The following is a 24,015-nucleotide window of genomic DNA, read 5'->3' on the forward strand; positions in this document are numbered from 1 at the left end:
TACCTCACTTTTGATCCAAAAGTTAGATACAGAGGTTCGTGCAGCTGCTGTTGTTGGTGCTGCCATTGAGGATTCGATTTTGGATGAAGGTCAACTTCCTGGAGCTTAACGATAAAAAGCGAAGTATCTTGTTCTGTCATCTCCATATATATGCGTAATTATTATGACTACAACTCCAGTCTGTTTTAATAGTTGAGGAATCTATATATCTCCAGTATGCAAGGCTAGATCTCTTGGCGTAGTCTTTGATAGAAAAATGAGCATGAAGAAATGCACATCAGATGTCTGCCAATCTGCATATTACCAGCTCCACAATATTGCTGAGATAAGACATTGTCTTACTTGAGGTGGTGCAGAAAATATCATCCATAACCGGATAACCTCTAGACTGGACTTCTGCAACTGTCTACATGCTGGTTTACCTTCATCAGGCATCCCGAGCACTTTTTAACCATAGAACGCAGTGTGAAAATTTGTTCTGCATTGGGCAGTGACTGTGCTGGAAGCCTCCTCGTTTCGCCCTTTTTTTTACCATGGAGCTAATCTGTGTTTAGCCAAATGTTTTTTATCATTTCCTCTTCTGTATTCAGTATCGTTTGTAAAAGAATCTTCAAAGGCAAGGATAGGATAGAAGCTGTAGTTTTCAGTTATCACTTTGATGGTTGACTTGGGGAAAATGTATCGTTGCCAAATAAATGAATAAATCGGTAATTACCAAAAAATTATAGCAAGTGATCCAGTAATACAGACCCTTTGCATTTGTCACAAATTGTTCTTTGGTTAAGTGCTATGATTATAGTTCTGATGGAGCTGAATCAAATGATATAATTTTGCTACAACGATTTTAACAATGTACTGATACTTATATCAGATTGATAAGCTACACTGCTTAAGTCATACATTTATTTAATTATAAGATCTGTTATAAAACATATTTCTCTTTCAAGAAATTTAATTTCAGCATGATTACAGGTTTTCCAACTCCTAAACTGTTCTTCTCATAGGGGTTCATTGAATTGGTAATTGGCATGATTATAGGATAACTGGCATCAAAGTGTTTTTGTATTGGGCATGTCTACTATACCTCGCAAGTATAATACTTTCTATAAACAGGTGTGGGTGTGGGAGCATGTGTGTGTATTTGTTCCTGAGTACAATTAACATTTGTGGCAAAAGAAGATTATCAAATGATTTAATTATTGAAGCTTAATATTTGTTTGCCATTGATATTAGTTTTTTATAAATCTCATATCAAACAAATCCAAAGCAAATGGCAGAAAATACAGGAACATGAAAAAAAAAAGAACGCTAAAATACATAGAAAAAAAATGACCTAAATATTATATTTAAGGGCCAAACAATCATCATAATGATACAAATGTTATTTGTACCCAAATTGATATACGTTTACGTGTAATTATCAACTCATAGCATAATATTGCAAAATATGCATAAATTTGCATAATTAATTAGCCGAAAACAGAAATAACAAATTTTCCCGAATGGTACATGTTATGTATGCAGGATTTTGCAGTATCCGTGTCGATGAAAGCGAGTATTATAAAAGAATGTTGTAGAAATAAGATTTTAAATGGTCAATTTGGCAGCCATTTTGTTTATGCAAATTAGGTGGTCAAGACATTAAAAAGTGGCTTGGGAACCGGTCTTATCAGATTCAGCACATTCAAATTAGGTGAAATAGACCGGTTTCCAACTTTTACCCCAAAATGCTCCTTGAATTCAAATTCTCCCAATATTGGTCTTGTCTATGGGCAAGACCCTAGTGATTGCTTCAATTAAATAATTATCTTAAGTATACTGTCATGACTATGAACAGTGCTGGAGTGAGCTCTTGTTTGATAATTTTCAGAAGTGACTTTGTGTTGACTTTATAAGGATTGGGGTTAAAATTTACAATGCAATTTACTGATGAATCAATACTAGTGTATATTTTGGCTATGCACAATGAATAGCAAGAAAGACGGGTATTGGAACATAATTATTAATAAAAGTATTTAAAAATGTTGAAACTTAAGAATATGCCATTTGGGAAAATGGGATATTATTGAATTTTTAAGGGTCATTTGGTCAGGGAGATGTTACTAATGGGCAGTACGTCTTTGTTGTGGCTATGCTAAAATGCTTCAGCAATCCTGATAAACTGAATTTTTAGCTTTCCTGACAGCTTCTGGGTGCATCGTCACACCGCGTCAAGTTTCGATGAGGTCATTCTTCGACACACTTCGTCATTCTTCGTTATTCTTCGACATTCGGCATTCTTCATTTTCCTTCGACATTCGTCTTTTTAAGTCATCAGTCATCGATATTCATTTCCAATGAACTCCTTGGTCTCCATCTTCATTTAAAAAAAAAAATATTTGGACTGAATCCGCAAACAATCAGAGAAGTCATTTGATTTAATAATCCTCCCCTAAATGATGTTCGGAACGTTCTTTTCTCCAATTTCAGATTGAATATTTTCTCATTCCATATTAAAATTCTCAACTCATGAAATAAAACTTATTATTTTGAGTTACTTGAAAGTCAATATATATTGTCATGAAATTATGTTGAATGACATTGAAATGAATATGATTTGAAACTCGAAATAATACAGCTTGTAATAAACAACTTCAAGCCGGAATATTTATTGTGCATTGATGTTACTTATGTGTTCGTTGACTACGTCATATAGTTCACTTTAAACAAGGGTGCTTGTGGTATGAGAGATTGATTCTTTGATTTGGGCTGATTGTAGTCAAATCTTTAGGTTTGATTATTTATGACAGCTAAGAATGTCAAGCTTTTCGGGTCGGAATATCAATACTTTTTCTGCACGCGCTTCGCGCTAGCATTATTTAGTTGGTGAGATTCGTATTCTCCTCATGAGTCACTCTACACAGTTCCAAAACAGGCCCTTTTCGGGTCAGCGTGTAAAAAAAACAGTCCAGGCGCTTCGCGTCAAATTAGATACAATTTATATTGTTTTTTTTTTAAACATCATTTGGTCATGATTAAGAAAATGCTCAGAATGTACAATATTCAGGTCTGAATAAACAATATATCCAAAAATTTGTAAATTCAGTCTTTACTTTAGAGAGGATGACCCTGCCAAAAAGGAGCTTTCAGGGGCTAATCGGGGAAAATTGGATGAAAATATTTCTCCCTCCCCCGAGTGGCGAAAATGGGACCCACCCCTCCATTATGACCACCTCCAATATAATCATTCAACACTATCATCTCCATTATAACCAGGGGCGGTGTCGAGGGATTGGATTTGGGGCAAAACAGCCTTTTTTTATCTTGTTTAAATTACAGAGGTGATGAAGAGTAACAGCCCCAAGACCTCGTATGCCTGTTTTATATACGCGTCTTTTGCATTCTCTTCAGATTTCTTTTCCCTTTTTTATAACTTGAAAAAAAAACCACCCATGGGGCGAGGTCCCCCATGCATGCCCCTCCTGCAGCGCCGCAACTGACCACAGCCAACAACATCATCGCCGGTAAGAGGAATTATTTTGAATTCCTCAATCTTTTCCCATTTTGAGGCGCTCATCTTTTCGTTTGAAAACAGGTTTTGTTTTTATCACAGCAAGTCAATTGAATTCGAGTTGATAAGGGTATTACAGACACAAGAGACGTCTTTATTTGATTTAAATTTGGTGCGGGAGAGGGAAATTCCCCCTCCCTGCATCCCCCCCCCTCCGGGAGCGCGCTTCGCACCTCCAAAATTAAATCCTGGCTACGCGGTTAATAGGGACATGTTCAGCCACATTATAATTCAATAGTCATAGTCACAACAAAACCATTAAAACGGCCATCGAGAAAGAAAAATCGTCATAGGACATTCTTGACATTACCAAGGGTGTCAATAGTAATATTATCACGTTTTTTGTACCCCGCGTATCCGTATACATTTAGCCCTTGATGTGGAAGTGCCCGGGCCCCTAAATATGAATTTTTAGCTCATTATTATTATGACTAACCCCCCCCCTCGCTTCCCGCCAAGCCTAAGACCGGATTCACTTTGCGCCAATGACAATAATGAATAGGGAACTTATGAATAGAGTGATGCCTTTACAGTTTCGGTCAGAAGATAACTTTATAAGTAGTAATTGATGGTTTCTATCATATATTAGGCTGTATACTGTATATCCATAAAATGCAACAGTAGCTGATGCTGGAGTCAAATTTATGACATGCACGGGAGGACATTCTATTAATAAACCGAGAAGAACTGACCGGATCGTATCACTGTATTTTTACATTGAAACAAACCCACAACGTTACATGGTTAACGTTGTGGTTGTAACGCTGTGGGAATATCGCGAAAAGTTAACATGAGTGCAATAACGAAATGGACCCGTTTGATCGAGACCAGCCTCCAGTTGTTGGGTATTTTTTACCCCCGCCCCATTACAATCAAGAAGAAATGCGACCAGTGCGTGATGTGGGAAGGTCGAGGAGGTGGGCTGGACGATTACGATGACGACGACGCTAGCAGGGATTCGCACGATGACGGTAGAGTACCCAACGTTTTCGACGAAGAGTTTGTCTCACCTTTTGAAATCCGTGGTTGCAACGGCTCGCCTTTGCCTACTCGAGTCCATGGTCGCGGTCGAGAACGAGCGAGTTCTCAGCGTACCAATGACCAAGAAATCGGAGGCAGAGCGCAACGATCATCACGCTCTGTGGAATGTGAAGTTTGTAAGAGTTTGGCTTGGGACGGCGATGCCAGGCCTCTTCCGACAAGTGAAACAGGTAAGCGTGCCGTGGTATATCCAATTGTTGTGTGTCCGGACAATCGATTGTAAAACGGCCATTTAAAATGTTAACAAAGTTTCATCATTTTGTAGTACATATTCTTAGGCAATATTGTAAAGAACATAATTAAAATAAATTACATCTAGACCTAGTGCTATTGAATTTATATTTTTGTGCAATCCAAAGCAAAAAAAAGGTTTTTCAACATTTTAAAGCGTCCGGACACCCAACCCCTATCCTACCAGCAATTGATCCTCATCATAGCCTTCTCCCAAAAACATTATAAGTAAAATCATTATCATGTTGATTTTTTCCCCTGATTTTGCCATCGTCACCACCAACAAAACAAATATTCAGAATCATGGCAGCCAACGACATCGTCACCATCCTAGCACCACAACCACTATCATCGTATGTTCAGTCTCACCATATCACTGCCATGATTGTTCATTTTTAAAATCTGAACATTGTCCCCATCACGCAAGCTTTGAGTAAACTCTCGTATAGTCGAATAATGATAAAATGAAAACGTTTTTATCATTAACATGATCATTTTATTATTTTAATACATGCCCACACGTCTCCAAAGAAAATATTTCCTATCCTCGCAATATTGCATTAATTCTCAGCTCAGTGGCGAAATGAGCGAATAGCACTACATATGGTGTGTTTTTTAAAAATGAAAATCTAATTTTGTGATAGCTTTTGATATATTTCACAACTAATTGATCTTACTCCTTCTCTTTGTTCTTTATTTTTTATCTTTATTTTATTTTTCTCTGTGGGGGAAACTTTGCGAGGGAATGGACCCCAATCACCGCCCCCTCCCCCTATAATCTGGACGCCAACTCTATGGTTCATTAATCGCACACCTCAATCATGTCATTATTTAGGTCCTTTAATTGGAATGAGAAATTTTGATATATCATATTAACTGTAATCCGGGACTGTAATAGTAGCATTTTTTGGTGATCCATTCTGGAAGGCAAGAAGAGATAAACCCACAAGAACATAATTATGCCATCGAGGTCATTATAGGGCATTTCATAATTCGATTGCAAATAACGATCTCTTGTGCATGGATGTTTCTGCAAAATTGTTTCACAAAATGTCTGTTTGGACAAACGGCTCATACCCCTCCTTTCATTTCATGGCTATAAGCAATATTCCTTATATCATTTTCGCTACACATAGCTTATTATATTTTTTTGCAAGAACATTATATGCATTTCATTCTTCCTGGAACAGTTTATGTAAATTGACCCATTTAGTCTCTACTGTTGCTCATCCTTTTTTTACAATAAATGAATGAATTAAATGATTTTTGACCCGTCAAATTACTTCTCAAACTTTCAGGCCATGGTCCCAGGCACCGTTACATTGGAAGTCTCATCTCATTTTTTACCATGACAATCCTAACGGCGGCCACTTTATATCTTGCTTGGATCTATATTACGAAGTATTTCGGCAAGAAAGACCAGATCATGCACCTGACGTCGTATTTCTCATTCCTTGGTATTATAGGATCCGTTCCCCTCATTTGCTTCTATTCGCACCTTGTAAATCTTTTCAATGGTAAGTCTTGATATTCCGCTATTTTTTTTCAATAAACACATACATGATTGTGTGTGTGTTGACCAGAAATATTGTAATCATAATAGGACTACAAGTAGGCCATATATCCAGTTTGCCAATGTAGACTTTGTTTTTTTCTTAATAGATGATGAGATATTTTGCTGATGTTAAAATTTATCATCATTGTCGTCGTCGTAGTCATCATCATCAGCAGCATCTTAATCAAAATCATCATCATCATCAATCATCATCATCATGGAAGACTGTTGATCAACCGTTGCAAAAAAAACCCCGACACCCCGACATAGATTAAAAAAAAAGGAATTCACAATTATATTTTTAATTATTATAAATAAAAATATAATGTGTAATACATCTATCATTTCCATTGAAGAGTTCAAGTCGTATTGACTCTGAAGATCTCCTTAGAGGGAAGAGAATACAAACAATGATAATTAAGATTATAATACTTTAATAATTTAAGCGTTGGATTTTGCTCTTGATATGAAAGGTAATCGGTGTCCTTCCCCATCCACGAATGAGTTCAAGCCCCAACTACGGAGTTGGCCAACGATCCTCCATCAGGACTTCGTCATGCGCAGACTCCAGTATCTGTCCAATGCATCCACACGAAGTCGTGGTCGATCACCAGACGGCACCTGGTTCATTGTTGCTGGCGTTGTATGGATTATGATCGATGCCGCCATCAAGATCGCACTCGGTTCCCTCGTCGAACACCGTCATGGACTCTGGGAATTCGAATCGACGCTCGTGTCTTTCTTATTCCTCGTTTTTGTCGCTTTCTGTGCCTTTCTGTTCCTCATGAGGAGATCATTTGAAAACGAGATGGAGGTCGACCTCGCTTTTATCGTCAAACATAAGAAAAGGTATGAATCATTTTTGTAATTACCTTTTTCATTGTGTTGTAGACCTAGGTGTGTTGGATTGTAATCGCGAAACAGACACCGGTGTACTTGCGAGACCCGATCTATCACTTGTGCATTTGTTTTGTTCTTTTCATTAATGTAGGTTGGATTTTTGCCGAGGGCGCCTATCCGAAACCTATCGTGACTTCCAAATCTTCAACTACGTCATTCATTACTGGATGCTGTTCACGGTCAACCTCGCAACTCTCGGGCTCGCTGTACACCTGAGCTGGAATTACCAAGCCTTGCACAACGCCCAAACAACACAAGAATCCATCACCATCAATGTGATGAATGCACACATATTTTCGGAGAAGATCGTGGTTTTTATCCTTCCTCTGCTGGCACTTCGTGGCATTAACCTCGTTCATCTCTGGCGTCATTTTCGACGCGCCTTGTCGTCGCTGCGCCAGTCAGAATATGATTTATGCATAGATGGCATCATACGACATTTGGAAGATTTAAAGTGCTTTGGGGATCGCTGCGGGGCCGCGGGCAATTTCAATACCCTCCTAACATTGGCTATATGGTATTATGGCTTGAAGATTGGATCACAAGACTGGAAATATAATGATTTCCTCGGCACGTCTGAAATCGGCTTAAATACGCCAAATCCTTAAAATAACAGAGAAAAAAATAGGATTTTTTGTTATATTTTTTGGGGGGGAGGGGGAATAGCTAGCAAAAAATGTTAATTTCGAAATAAAAACGACTATTAATTGACTAAACTACAAGTGATAATTCAGCCAAACCATTCTCCTGTGTTCGCATTTTTTTTCAAGAAGGCAAAATACTGCTGCACGTAGGCTCACTTTCTCCAATAATCTAAACAAAAAATACCACTGGCGTAAATCCGGTCAGAGCAGTTGGGGGATAATATCAACATATTCACCTTAAAAGTCAAAATTTTGGGGACACCCCCGCCCTCACTAATGGATATGTATACGGCCGGGGTAAACGACCGCGTAGATAATGCTATCATCATCCAGTTTAGAGGCCTGCAATGATGTTTTTCTTGATGACTGCATTGCAATGAATAATTGTTGTGATATAAAGTGATGAATTACAGTCAATATCAGTATGTAAAAGAGCGAAGCGTGAGCTAATTTTAAGTAGTTAAGACAAGATGGTGTTAAAAAAAATTATTTCAAGTGGTGTGTAGTTATCACATCACTGCAATGTATACGTATTTCCTGTAAATGTGTACACTAATACTTCCATCTCTCTGTTCAAGGCTTATCAAGATTCTGTTTTCGACGGCTATATTGTAAAGGGTTTGTCGGTATATAAAGTAGTGAATGGCAGTAGGTGTCAATATGATAGCGAGCGAGCTAGCAAATTTTTAATAGTTGGAAGACAGAATATGACCAACATCGTCTTTTAATGGATGTGTAATTATTAGAAGGGTAAATGATTAATAACTTAAACTTAAGAAAAAGGGACAAATAAATAAAAAGAGCAAATACGGATTAAACGGTCGAGTATTTGTTCAATGCAAACTCTTCAAAGGTAAGATGAGAATGAAAAAAAAAATGGGATTATGATTATCGGGACCAAGCAGTGGCTTAATGCACCAAAAAAATTGAGGGGGCCAAATATGGTGTATCGGGCAAAATTTATTTATAAAAAAGTTGTTTTCTCCTTCTGTTCCTTTCCCCTCTTCTTCTCTCTTTTTTGTTTCTTTTCTTCTTTCCTCTCTTCCTCTCTCTCTTTTTCTTCCTTTCCTCCTCTCCTCTCTTTTTCTTCTCTTCCTTTCCCCCTTTTCCTTTCTCATTTTTCTTGAGGGGGGCAAGACCCCCTCGGACCCATGGATGATCCGCGCCTGACATGGTGGTTCATTTCATTTCTTTTTTTTTTCTTTTGGCCAGAAAGCTATCAGAAAAGATGCGAATGTTGATCATTCGCATCACTTCTGATTGTTCTATCGAAAAGGGGAAGGTATTTATTTTATTCATTTATTGCAAATCTTGATCCAGAGTAGCCTGTTCAGTGTTATACAAACAGATGTGTGAAATTACACAATTCCACAGGGTTCTGTATTTTAATTTAAAACATATAATTCATAACATGACGAAAACGAAAACATTTCATTATAAGAGTCATCACAAAAGAAAAAAAAGGCATTATGCACATCAAAATAAGCAAAAGGAAATGGTACAATTAAGAGAGAGAGGGGGAGGGAGGGAGAGAGAGAGGGGCAGACAGGGAGGTAGAGAAAGGCAAAGAAAGAGAACAACATGTGAGAGAGGCAGAAAAGGAAGGGAAAATGTGAGAGAGAGAGTTGAGGAGCAATGAATGGAAATAATGCATTAAAAATATTTGAATTCAAAAGGTGCATATTTTAATGTAATATGCAATTATTCAAATGAGTCGATGATGAAATATCACCGCAAGCACCACCACCATCATCATGTCAACAACAACAAATCATCACCTCGCGCTTCGCGCTCGAATATCCTGATAATTTTTAACAAAAGTAATTCAACTATTTTGTGAAAATTGTCACTACAACAAAATAGAAAAAAAAATCATTTCACATAGAATTGTGCTAACATAGAAATTTTTATGCCAAACGGTGTTATCACAAGCATAGTGTAAATAATAAAAACAAATCGAGGGGCCAGACATGGAGCATCGGCACAGTTCATTCAAATCTTCGAGAGAGCGGCGAGGAAAAAATAAATAACATTTTTAACACAAAATTCAAGCTTGTGATAGATTTTTACATGAAATAATCAAAATTGAAATATTATATTTCTCAATTTTCCTTTACCTTTCCTTTTTTTTTTTTTTCTCTTTTCTCATATTTTTCTTGGTCGTGAAAATTTGGCGGCATCCCCCCCCCCCCCCGTCTATACGCTTGTGATGATGAATGTTTTGATTGAAAGGATATAACTTTAAATTGCTCATATTTTGGCCTTGTTGTGTTTTTCGTCATTGTAGGACTACATGTATGTGTTAAGTCACTTGATTAAGAAAGGGTTATAGGCCTGTTCAGTTCTTGCAGGTCCTTTTATTGTAGTTCCCTGGTTCTCAACAGGTGAAGAAAAAAACAAAATCATTTTAGATTCCCGCCCGAAATCTGGTTTACAGTGCACCTACATGTAATTGCTGCTGTGTACAGAGAGGGTTTCACATTCATTTTGTTTCTCTTTGATTGAGGCTGTGTTCCAAGGAGCCAGCAAGAAATTGCCCTCAAGTTTTGTTTTGGTAACATTTAGTTAACCACTCTCTTGAGTTTCTCTATCCACAGATGCGGTGAGTTTATTAAATATTCTTATCACTCCTTATTTCATCTTTAAATTATTATTGATCTAAAGGACTATTATGATATTGAGTTGTACTCAAGACTTTGTCTCTGAAAATGAAAGAAACACCGATGCTTTCTTGTCAGTCGGCTAGGCGAGACATATGTGATTGTCTTAATTAATTTTCGCAAGTATACTTTGTACAGTGTTGGAGTGAGCGCTTGTTTGATAATTTTCAGAAGTGACTTTGTGTTGACTTTATAAGGATTGATATAATTTACTGAGGAATTAATACTAGTGTAAATTTTGGCTATGCACAATGAATAACAAGAAAGACGGGTATTGAAACATAATTATTAATAAAAGTATTTGAAAATGTTGAAACTTTAGGATATGCCATTTTGGAAAATGGGATATTATTAAATTTTCAAGGGTCCTTTGGTCAGAGAGATGTAAGTAATGGGCAGTATGTCTTTGTTGGGGCTATGCTAAAATGCTTCAGCAATCCTGATCACTGAATTTTTAGCTTTCCTGACAGCTTCTGGGTGCATCGTCACACCGCGTCAAGTTTCGACGACTTCATTCTTTGACACACTTCGTCATTCTTCGTTATTCTTCGACATTCGGCATTCTTCGTTTTCCTTCGACATTCGTCATTTTACGCCATCAGTCATCGATATTCATGTCCAATCAACTCCTTGGTATCCATCTCCATTGAAATCATATGGACATTTGGACTGAATCCGCAAACAATCAGAGAAGTCCTTTGATTTAATTATCTTCCCCAAAATGATGTTCGGAACGTTCTTTTCTCCAACTCCATATTGAATATTTCTCGTTCCATATTGAAATTCTCAACTCATGAAATGAAACTTATAATTTTGAATTACTTGAAAGTCGATATAGTTAGTCATGAAATTATGTTGAATGACATTGAAATATGATTTGAAACTCGAAATAATACAGTTTGTAATGAACAACTTTAAACCGGAATATTTATTGTGCAGTGATGTTACTGATGTGTTCGTTGACTACGTCATATAGTTCACTTTAAACAAGGGTGCTTGTGGTATGAGAGATTGATTCTTTGATTTGGGCTGATTGTAGTCAAATCTTTAGGTTTGATTATTTATGACAGCTAAGAATGTCAAGCTTTTCGGATCGGAATATCAATACTTTTTCTGCACGCGCTTCGCGCTAGCATTATTTAGTTGGTGAGATTTGTATTCTCCTCATGAGTCACTCTACACAGTTCCAAAACAGGCCCTTTTCGGTTCAGCGTGTAAAAAAAACAGTCCAGGCGCTTCGCGTCAAATTAGATACAAGTTATATTGTTTTTTTTTTTAAAAACACATCATTTGGTCATGATTAAGAAAATGCTCAGAATGTACAATATTCAGGTCTGAATAAACAATATATCCAAAAGTTTGTAAATTCAGTCTTTACTTTAGAGAGGATGACCCTGCAAAAAAAAGAGCTTTCAGGGGCTAATGGGAGAAATTTGGATGAAAATATTTCTCCCTCCCCCTGTGGCGAAAATGGGACCCGCCCCTCCATTATGAACACTTCGAATATAATCATTCAACACCATCATCTCCATTATAACCAGGGGCGGTGTCGAGGAATTGGATTGGGGGCGAAACGGCCCCTTTTTTATCTTGTTTAAATTAGAGGTGATGAAGAGTAACAACCCCAAGACCTCGTATGCCTGTCTTTATATACGCGTCTTTTGCATTCTCTTCAGATTTCTCTTCCTTTTTCAAAACTTGAAAATAAAATTTTAAAAACCATAGGATGAGGTCACCCCTGCATGCCTCTCCTGCAGCGCCGCCACTGACCACAACCATCAACATCATCGCCATTATAATACCCCACCACCACTATACAACCACCACCATTATCAGTACCACCGCCAAATCTGACCATTGACACCATCATAAACTCGAGAACCATCATGATCATATTCCCCTTTCATTGTCATCAAGACCACCGTCATCTCCACCCAATAACCACAGGGGCCGGCTGATTGCCAAGAACCATTAATTTCCCGGTCATTATCATGCTTTATATACATTAAAACAAAGAAAAACATGCATTGAACGGGACTTTATAAATAAAATTCTGCGCGCAGCGCACACCAGGCGCGCATCAGATGAAAACACTATGCATAGATTTGGGTCCGGGGTGGAAGCTATCAAGATCAGTTCAGCCATTTTAAAACTTAAAAAATGGCCGATGTTTAGAACAGCATTGCACAGATATAGCTTTTACACAACACATTACTCCAACGTGGGGACATAATGAACAAAAAAACTTGATGGGGTCGTTTCCCCAGCCTGCCTCCCAGAGGACTTCACCCAGAAAATACACAAAACGGGAAATGGGAAAAACAAAGAAGGGGTGAAATATCAAACCAATCTAACAGAGTAATGAACAAGACAAAATGAATGGTTCATGTGTTCAGAAATGGCTTGTATTTATAATTAAATATATAAAAACTGAAATGATTAACAATTATGATCCTCAAAACTGATTAAATAAAACAAAAACAATGTACCCCCCATATCTCTCTGTGAATGGTAGCAACCCTTTGTGTATTTTCTCCATGTTCTACTATTCAGATCAAATTTTTACATACATGTATATAATGACAAAATAAATATTGCTCCCAATATTTTGATCTGCTTAGAAAGATCTTTGTGTATTTTTAATTATAACTTTAATTAGCAATTGTTTGCAGCATTTATCCTTTTTTCACTATTTCAGTTTATTTATTACTACCTGACATACAGATGTGTATGTAACATCCTTGAAAATAGTTTCATAAAGCCTCCAGTAAAGTTGTGCATGACTTTATGAAATATTGGAATATGAAATAGCAAAATGTGAGCCCTCAATTTTTACCCAGTATTATACAGTTTATATCCAAGAATTTTTTTTTTGACAGTAACAAATATGGTAATGGTAATTAAACCATTTGAACAAAAATTCAACTTCTGGGGCCTGTCTTTTACAAAGAGTTGTGATTGATCCGATCAATCGCAACTATGGACGGCCAGCAAGGTCAAAATCTATTATGCATGTTTGTTCAAAATATTTTCTAGCTTTGATGTATATTCATGCATTGTTTTCTTGAAAATTCACCATGCTTCTCTTTGTTTACAAAAGACATTGTGCAAATTTCCTGTAGAAAAAAATGACAATGATGGATTTTCTCTTAGAGTTACGATTGATTGTAAGACGGGCCCTGATGTAAACCTTAGAGGATAGGTTCATTCCCGAACCAGTAATTACATGAAGTCTAATAATTTCAGGTACAACTATACAGCTGTTTTTTTCCTGATATATAAATGAATATATATCCTTATTCATTTTATGTATTCATTCCATTCACATTGTAATATATTAATTTCGTACTTCAAAGAGTAGGATACACAAGAAATAATACAAAAACTTTATTAAGCATTATCAAGAAGTCTCTTTAAACGTTTTTTTTTTTTTTACAAAAACTATTGACAGTCATCTTAATGACTTCATAGTTTCTACCAGTGACATCAAGTGTGAGATATCTGATAACTACAATTTTATGACCATGGGTTGAATATAACGTTTGAATTGGCGAGCTAATTAATCATTTATGTTTCAGTCTCAGTTCATTGTGTGATTTGTTATCTCAACACATAATTATACACCATGCATGAATGAATTTCCTGACTTCAATGATGGGAAGACATGTCACAATGAGTTTTATGGAGACATTAATTTTAATTCATCAAGATTACTTCTACACAATACAGTCCATCTTTTGATGGTCTTATACCTCTTTCATAAACCCAATTATGCGGCTAATAGCAGCATACTAGTAATTTGGTCGTAAAATCGGACGAGGACCAGAGTTATCCGCATTATCCGCATAATAGCAGCATCGGGACCAGATTTTGACTTTATGAACGCATTTCGAAAGTAATGCGGATAATTGCCATGGAGCGGTCACAAGGTCACCCTTTTCCAACGCAACCGCATCGGAGGGGGTGTGTGCGGTTGCCATGACGATTATCCTCCTTTTTCAGGACGGGCGCTCATTAAAATAGTGCGGATTACTTTTTGGAGTCTATGAACGCAATTTTTATTGAATTATCCGCATTACTCTTAAGCGGCTAATTGGAGGATAGGTTTATGAAAGGGGTATTATACATGTATCATACATTAGTTTTCATCATGTTACTTTCATCATACTTTCTTGCACTGGTTTCGAGAGGATGCCAGTCTAGAAGATTATTATGCTAGCATACTCATCTCTATCTCCATGGGGTCACATGTTCGCACAAAATTTGAAACCGCAGCGTAGGCGTTCTATTCACAATGGGTGATTTTAAGTCCGATGTTGGCCTTAATGTTGGTGTTGAAATTTGAATTGCTTCCCCTAGCTCCAACACTTATTGGCCCGAATTCACAAAGGTGGTTTCTGCAGAAACCATGGTTTCAACCGTGGGTTTTGCTGATTTTGGTATTCACAAAGGTGGTTTCAAATGAAACCATGGTTTTAACCGTGGGTTTTCGGCATGATTTTGAGTCAACTGTTTTAGGTGGTTTCAAACCGTGGGTTTTAGGAAAACCATGGTTTTTAGGCACATTGACCAATCACAGATCAGTATTTCGGTACATTGCTGAGCAAGTACATGGACGACGATAAATCAGCTTTGCACAAAATGAAGAGGAGCGAAGCGCTTAATATCGATATTTGCCGAGCTGTGAGAACATCGTAAGTAATTTACCATTTTATAGTGACAATGAATATTTTTTTCTACGTCTGCATGTATTTGTTTGTGAAGAAATATTATAATTAATGCTGTAAATGCATGCAAAGTTAAGAGCGGAACGGTGTTCTTGTGATGGAAAAAGCATTATCGCACGCAAGTTATTTTCCAGTCCCACGCGTGAAGTTTTGTGTCCTGTCAAAATATAACGAAGAGCTGTCCCACCGACTCGCTCAGGAGAAGGCATTGTGATATTATCTTGCTGCATAGCGATAACATGACAAAGCCGCCAAAGTAGTCAGACTTTCAACCACAATTGTGCAAAATTCAAGAAAATTTTGTTCTTAATTAATTTGTACCTTATCTTAGTAGTCTAATTAAAGTAACTGCACAAAATTGCAGAATTAATAACTGAACTAACAGCATAAAAAATATTTTGGGTCAATTTTTAGTGAATGGGAAAACACTAACCGTGTCTACCTTAGATCCTGTCTCCAAGTAGTCTAGTGATCACAAAAATTATTTTTCAACATTCACTTATTCAGATCCAACTTGAGAAATGTAGTAGATTTTGCCTCGCGCCCCTCGAGGACTCTGATATTTTTTATAAGTTTTTTATCATGAAGCCGTAGCCCAAGTTAGACACGCTAGTCTAGGGCATGGGTTAACCCAGGCCCAGGGAACTCCCGGGAGCCCAGGAGCTTACCGTGTAATTGACCATACTCACGGGACAAGGGTAGATTATGGTCAAAATATCTAGCAAGATAAATTATGAAAACAGAAATTATGCACTTACCACGATTATATGGATGGTCTAACGAGTGGCAGTTTTCTGACATCTGGGCACAGACTGGAACCTCAAAAAACAAAAAGTTTTCTCCTTCTACCCCCGTCTCGATCGGCCATTTTTGTCATGAATTGTAACAAAATGGCCGATCGAAACGGGGGTAGAAGGAGAGAACTTTTCGTTTTTTGAGGTTCCAGTCTGTGCCGAGATGTCAGGAAAACTGCCACTCGTTAGACCTTCATCCATATAATCGTGGTAAGTGCATAATAATTGTTTTCATAATTTATCTTGCTAGATATTTTGACCATAATCTACCCTTGTCCCGTGAGTATGGGTCAATACATGAGCTCCTGGGTGCCGGACCGCTACGTGGGCCGGCGCTCCCTGGGTTAGCCTTGGGTAGGCCCTGGCTAGGCCAGGGCTATGTCAGTGTGTGTCGAAGCTGGTCAACAATTGATGGAATCCCCTTCAATATTCACATCACTGCAAATTGGTTAAATACACTAAATTTAAGTTTTATACCTTTTTTACACCTTATATAATAAAAGGAATAAATATTCTTATAGGGCCTAAATAATCAGATCGATCTGGTGGCCATTTTTTTTGCAAAATCTTCCCATCCCTTGCTGCGCACTGCGTAATACAATAGGCTTGACTCACTTTGTTTACATGATGTAGCTACAATGCGATGAGCTACGTTATGAAGCACCATTCTGTAGAACAATTAATTGAATGGATTATTTTAACAAATCACCCCAAATTATAATCAGAATTTACATTTTGGTTGGAAATCTGGCAGGTTTGAAGAGATGTTGAATTATGTTTCATGTCCATTAGATTTAAAGCTTAATTTAATGTAGATCTATCTGTACTTTGTTTATTTCTGCAGTAAATTTTTGAATGGATGAAAACATCTTACAAGTTAACATGCACAGGCTGTCCTGAGAGACTATTAAAGGAGGATTGTAAGAGAGGTATGTTCATTTTTGTTGTCGTTTCTATGTGGACTTTTGTCTATTTTCTAAATTTTTTCTTTGTCACCGTCTAAAACTTTTTTATCATAAAATTTGTTGTCATGATAAAGAACCACTTATTTTGATCAATTTCAATCTTGGTTGATGTACACATCTGACAGTGACTGAATTGATCTAAATTCCGTGTCACATGGTCATAGAGTATAATGCCTAAATGTCAAATATTTGTAGATCCAGTTGATCAATTTAAATTTAACTTTATGAGAATGGCAATCTGATTAGGTTGTGGGCAAAAAAAAGTCATTTGACCAAATATATGCAGATTTAAAAGGTAGGCCTATTAATTTTGACAGTACGCAGTAAAGGTAGTTAAGAATACATTTTTTTTTCAATGTTTAAATATTTTCTTTTGCTTCTCACTCTAACTCAATAGGAATATGCCAACAAGAACTGCAATGAGGAGTTGTTGACAGGAGGAAACTTTTTAAAAGAGACCACACACTACCTCATCAACATGCTTGAAGATGATCTGAGCCTGAAGAGGGACAAAGGGCCTAGTGATAGACTACCTTTCTGCAAGTATTGACAATTCTGCTTTTGTATGGTGTAAGTATTTTAATAAGAAAGTTATATGACAATAACATCTCAAGACAAGCCTAGTGTATGCAAGTATTAGTGATATTCTTGTAAGAAGGAAGACTCAATGTAAAACGTGATAATAAATTTTGGCAACTGCCTGTTTTTAATTTACAATGAACTGTGCATGTGATAATACAATCAGAAATGTAAATTAGAATTATATGTTTTGTCATCCATTGTGGACAGATTCTTCCAAAATCCCTAATTTACATTAAAGAAAAAAATATGAGAGGTTGCATCATGATCTTGGTTATTTGAAAAAAGTATTGCATCGGCTATGCTCAATGTATGTTTGTCACACAAATATTTATGGGATACGGATAGGTTTAGCCTTTAGACCAGTAAAGTAATTTTTAAATGATTCCATATGGGAACCAGTCTTTTTTTTCAAATCTTACAATGTAAAGACAATAGAATAGTTACATTTTGTTTTCTCTTTGTCATCTTAAAAAATAAAAATAAAAACGCAGAGTAAGATGCAACTTCTGGCAATATATCTTCATTTACAGGATAATTTCAGGGAATACGTGGTGATGAGGCATCAGTGTTGCAATCATCTGTTTGTGAGTGATCAAAGATGTTTCGCAAGCCATAGCAAGAAAAAAGAGGTTTTGTGAGAACTTCAACAACCAGAGATGAGATTGAGACTACCCAACAACAACTGTGTGAGTGATCGATGGGACCCATGTCTATACAAGAATTCCTGGAGGGAAACAAGCCTTGTACTTTCCTGAAGGGCAAGTCCACCCCAACAAAAAATTCTTTGATATAATACAGAAAAGTCCAATGAGCATAACACTAAACATTTCATCAAAATTTGATGTAAAATGAGAAAGTGTTGACATTTTGAAGTTTCGCTTATTTTCACAAAACAGACATCCTGGTCAGTATGCAAATGAGTGACAAAGTGACGTTCTCCACTCAGTGTTTCTTTTTGTAATATACTAGTATCATCTCAAAGTACAGGTGAGATATGGTTTGATTTCTCCCTGAAACTTTTGTAAAAAGCCATTGTGGCAACCTATACTCAATTCGATGAAGGGTTTTCTCATAATTGTGAATTCTGTAAAAAATCAAGCATTATAATATATTTCTACAGAAGAAAGAGGGAGTGTGTGACATAGACTTGTTTGCATATCACCTGTTTTATCACTTGATTAATTAATTTCTTATTTTACATCCTATTTTGATGTTTTCCGTGTCATGCATGTTTTATTTAGCTCTATTCCATTCACATTACCTTTTTTTTTGCACAGTGGACTTGCTCGAGAACAGGTATTTTTTTAAATGTACAAGTAAGAATTTCATTATTTATTTGTGTCTTCTTTTTTAACACTTTTTTACAGGGGTGGGGGGGGGGGGGTTGAATGAACCTCCCTTGAGATCTCTGCCAATGATCACATTAACGCCTTGAAAATTGGTATGATAATAGTGGGGGATGTCATGTGCAATGCTGTTTGGTTAATTTTTCCGAAATCGTCAGATCTTTAACATTAATTAATTATGCTAATTTCTGCATAAATCATACTTTTATACCATTGCTAACAATCAAAATGAAAAAAAAATCCTAAATTGAAAATGAATTTCTTATGTATTTTATTGTTTTATGAATTTCTTATGTATATCTTTGTTTTTCAAACTTGTTTTTTGCCAAAATTATGGCAGGACATATTTTTGAAGCATAATTATGCTGAAATCAAGTAATTCCACCTGTGAAAGTAAAAATAATCATGTCCATATGAAGAAGATGAGAAAATTCAACATTGACTTTGTACACAAAATCACGTTTTGGAGCAATTTTGGGTCTGACATGCACTTATGTAAAGTTGAGTAATTTTCCAACTGCATGCCCATGCATCGTAAATTTGATCTCAAAAGATGTGCATGACTTCAAAGTAAAAAGTCGGCGAGTAAAATGGTCGTAAAATTTTGCACAGTGGAATAGTTGTGGAATATGTTGAGGGAGGGGGTTAATTCACCCTACCCCCACCATAGTTCTATGCCCCCCCCTGGGGTTTTACATGTACAGTTAAAAGAGCACTTTATTACTAAGAATTTCACATGAATACAAGTATTTGAAATGAACTTTTATCAGATTTAGTTTCTTTCAGACTACATGTATCTTCAATTATTTTTTCATAAAAAAACGCTATTTAATCAGGACGCATCAAATGCAAATTCCTCATTTACTTTTTCATGTGAAATATTCTCACATGATTTAAATTGTCTATCTCAAATGCTTATGATTAAAACTTTGATAGCTCACAGAAAGTTTATTGCATGCCCCAAAATACGCGTATGTTTCCATGGGGGTCATCGATTCTAATTGCTCTTTCTTTGTTTTTGCATCAGTTGTGTTTACACTTTGTACAGTTAACCATTGGGGATTAAATACCATATGCACGTCCAAGAGGATAAATAAGGTCAAAAGATCATATAGCATACACTTCAGTTTGATTGTGATATCAGGCGAGACTGGTGGTTCACCTTGTTTTTTGTTGAAATGTATTCTTTTCAAGTGTCCCCAGGGCAACAGCCTAGCTAGGGCAACCAGGTAGCCTTATGAGTAGAGCTCAACTCTGGCAAACAGGAAAACACTAGCTTGGCCTGGCACATGCACATTTAGGGAGCATGAATGAAACAAATTAAAAGGGCAATTAATGCATTTTCTTGGAAAAAAAATATAATTTCCATTGACCCCAAAGGATAACCTGATGGCCTAGTTTGGGAAACCAGGTAGCCAAACAAGTAGATCTTGACTCAGGCAACCAGAAAAATAGCAGCTAATAATTATTCATTTGGGCCATTATTGTATTGTAATACAAGAATGATGTGGCAATATATAAAAATTTAGACCTTATTATTTCACAAATGTTTGTAATTTTGCAATGTTTTTAAAATGCCAATTGATTATTAGATTTTCAGTGTGTTATATTTTTATGTAATTTCCTGGTGTGATTTTCCAAGGTGCAAGATGGTTTCATGCAAATTAAAGATATACAGAAATGATAAAAGAAGAGTAGTCTTTTGCCTTTTTTCTGATTTGGACGAAATAATCATGAAGATGATCAAGATGACTGTGGTGGTGATGAGGATGATGATGGTGTTGTTGGTGCTGCTGATGGTGACAAGTGTGGTGGTGGTTATACATGTAATGGTGGTGATGATGTTGGTGGTGATGCAATGATAATGAAGTTGATGACAATAAAGATGGCAATGGTGATGTTAGTGTTGATGATGATGGTAATGATCATCCCCTTTTATCTTCATCACTCCTCTTATTTATATGTATCCCTCTCATCTACATCTCTCCTCTAATCATCTCCATCCCTCGTCTCACCATCTTCATCACTCTATCCTTTCATCTCTCGTCTCCATCCCTCATCTCCATCACCTTCATTCCTCCCATTATCTCCATCACCCTCATCAACTCTATTCTCATTTCCATCCCTCTCAACATCTCCATTTTTCTCATATCTCCATTCATCTCACGAAAATGCATATACACAAGATAGAATTCAACAGTAAAAATACTTGTTTTGAAATATAATATCCCTCTGTGAAGTAGGTTTTAATATTTGCCATATGAAGTTGAATAATTACATAGTAAACACTGGATACTTAACCAAATTTGCATTTTTGAAAGAGAAACTGAAAGTTTCATGCACATTTTCAGTGGATATAAAAGTTTTCAGTAAAATTAAATTTTCAAAAATTCCAGTGGGGGGGGGGGGGCAACTGCTGCGTAGAGCCATGCTTTTGAACATTTTGGGGGCCGGGATTGTATCGTCCCAAGCTGGCCCCCATGTATATTTTCCCTTAATACATTTTTGGGCCGGGGCAGAAAACGCCCGACCCCCCCCCCCTGCAGCGCCTGTGCATGTGTGCTATACATGTAATTTTAGCTTGAATGATGAATCGAACATCTACAAGTCAAGAAATTGAAGCCTATGACCACTTAGAACCAAGCTACACACACCATGGAAAATAAATACCGTATATTTATTTTAAAAAAGTAGAAGGGCAGATCCTACGATGTAAAGCTTCATCTAATTTTGTCTAAAGCAGAGCAACAATAGACATTCTTCTTTGATTGATGAATTAACAGGTTTAGTCCTACAACATCGTTGGAGTAAACTAAACTCAGCCAAGCTCGGCCCTTTGACTGTACATGCACACTTTCATTGGGGATATCTTCGGGTCTGAAGCGCCCGGCAGCTACGGGGGCCGAGCTACTAATATTGCGATGAAAAGCACCGAATCTTTAATCCGTTTTTCACTACTCACGATCAGAGAGAAAGTTTACAAACCTCAACAAATCAGGCATCTACACTAAGTTTTACTCTTTCTATGAAGAAATTGAGTGAAGGGAATACAAGAGAGTCTATCTTCTGCGACAAAAGTGAAGAAAATATATTATGATCACAAAATTAAGTCAGTTGTTGAGCGGGGTCCCGGGGCCGAGTCGATCACCAAATACAGTGCAGCAGCCAATACATCTGTACCTGGGAATCGCAAGATATACTAGTAACTAGAAGCGCATAAAATTACACCTTTTTCAATTTTTTATATTTCAACGAAAAGAAGTTGTAGTAATTGAAGAATCAGACCGTATTGCCACTTATGCCAGTGCTAGCGCTGCAGCTGTAGAATGTAAGTTTTCAATGAAACTGAGCATGCTCAGTACGCGCTAAAAAGGGGAAATCCCTGGTTTTTAGGTAAAACCCATGGTTTAAACCATGGTTTCATTTGAGTCCACTGTTGAAACCATGGTTTCATTTGAGACCACTGTTGAAACCGTGGGTTTTAGAAACCATCGTTTGTGAATACCAAATTTCAGAAACCATGGTTTTTCAAAAACCATGGTTTCTAAAACCCACGGTTTCTAAAAACCATGGTTTCAAACGAAACCACCTTTGTGAATTCGGGCCATTCAGTTTGCAAAAACTGATCAAGATCACATTATTGACATCTAGTGAGTGACTTTTCAGGACCAGCTTCATTTTGTGTTTGGTTTTTAATCATGTGAAAATTGACCTAACACCAACACAAAAAATTTCAACACTGAACTTGAAATCAGCAAGTGTGTACTTAGTAGTGTGTCCAACATGCACACATACATGTACTTTTGCACAAAGAACGATTGTGTCCTCATCTATGTTTAAACCAGTTTAACAAGGCTTGAAAACCACATTGAGATTGGTTTTCCAATTTGGTTTGAAGGCCACGTAATATCACTTCCGAGATCGCTTCAGTAGCTCCATGCTTCAACCATTCCCATTACATGTTAAACTGGTTTCCACTAAGCTAGTTTAAGCCAGTAGATGAGAATGAGGTTAAACTTTGAGTTCCAGACTATCATTAGGCCCTATACAGTCTGTGTCCCAGAAAAAAGGAAACTGGGATTCCCACATCTTTTTTTTCTTCAAAGGCAAATTATTCATATTTCATTCACATATTCATCTAGTTCAATTATCCCTCTACATTTTGATACCTAATATGTGACAAACACTTCATGCATTAATGAGCAAGACGAGTTTGAAATTTTAATGTCAAAATCAGGTTGTGCAGACAAGTTGAACAAGAGTGGTTCGTGGTACGTGAATTGTGCTTATTTGATGATTGGCTCATTAGCATTTCTTTTATATTCGTTAAGTTTCTCTCACTGATCCCTGAAAATGATAGTGGATTCAGATTAACATGTGAGTTTCTGCACAAATCGTTTCTGATAGGCCTCAAAATTCATTGTTTGTAATCTGCCATGCGTGAGTAATTTGCTAAGCTGTTGGTCTTACATTAAAAATGATATTCCACTCTTTTCATAAGTATCTAATTCAAAGTAAAAGACATGTTTACTAATTGTTAAATTTATCTCTGGAAACAGGTTTCCTTTTTTGTGGGATGCACTGTACAGTACTTGTTATCATCTACAAACTTAATCTTTTCTGACTTTGATTTTCGACAATTCCATAAAGCAATCATCCTTCTTGCACTACCAACCCACTCCGTCTTTTTTTTTATGTCACTTCATGAATGGCTGAACCCACTATAATTTGAGAACGTTACACTTTTTCCAAGAGAACTAGAAACTGGATTAAAATTATTTCAGGAAGAACCCACGGATAGGGCAAACTTAATTTATGCAATTGTTGATGCTTACACTTGGTGAACTACACATGTACATTAGCTGTTTCTTGGCACTTCAAAACAGCAAACTTCATTGCGAATGTAGAGTGACTATATTCGATATTGATAGCAATAAATAATTTATAAACAATAGCTCTTGTGTGGGATATTTTTAGGATAGGGTGAGAAAACATGAATACAACTTTTTAAGTCTATTAG

General features: G+C 36.7%; 1 long non-coding RNA gene across 1 annotated transcript; it reads left to right on the top strand.

Moving 5' to 3' along the window:
• The first annotated feature begins 15,191 nt into the window (after positions 1-15,191).
• Positions 15,192-19,210, top strand: LOC121420156. The gene is made up of 4 exons (XR_005970710.1): positions 15,192-15,275; positions 16,947-17,031; positions 17,465-17,637; positions 18,180-19,210. It is a non-coding gene; the product is annotated as an uncharacterized LOC121420156 (long non-coding RNA).
• The last annotated feature ends 4,805 nt before the right edge of the window (positions 19,211-24,015 follow it).

This window comes from Lytechinus variegatus, chromosome 1, assembly GCF_018143015.1.
Source record: "Lytechinus variegatus isolate NC3 chromosome 1, Lvar_3.0, whole genome shotgun sequence".
Classification (NCBI taxonomy): domain Eukaryota; kingdom Metazoa; phylum Echinodermata; class Echinoidea; order Temnopleuroida; family Toxopneustidae; genus Lytechinus; species Lytechinus variegatus.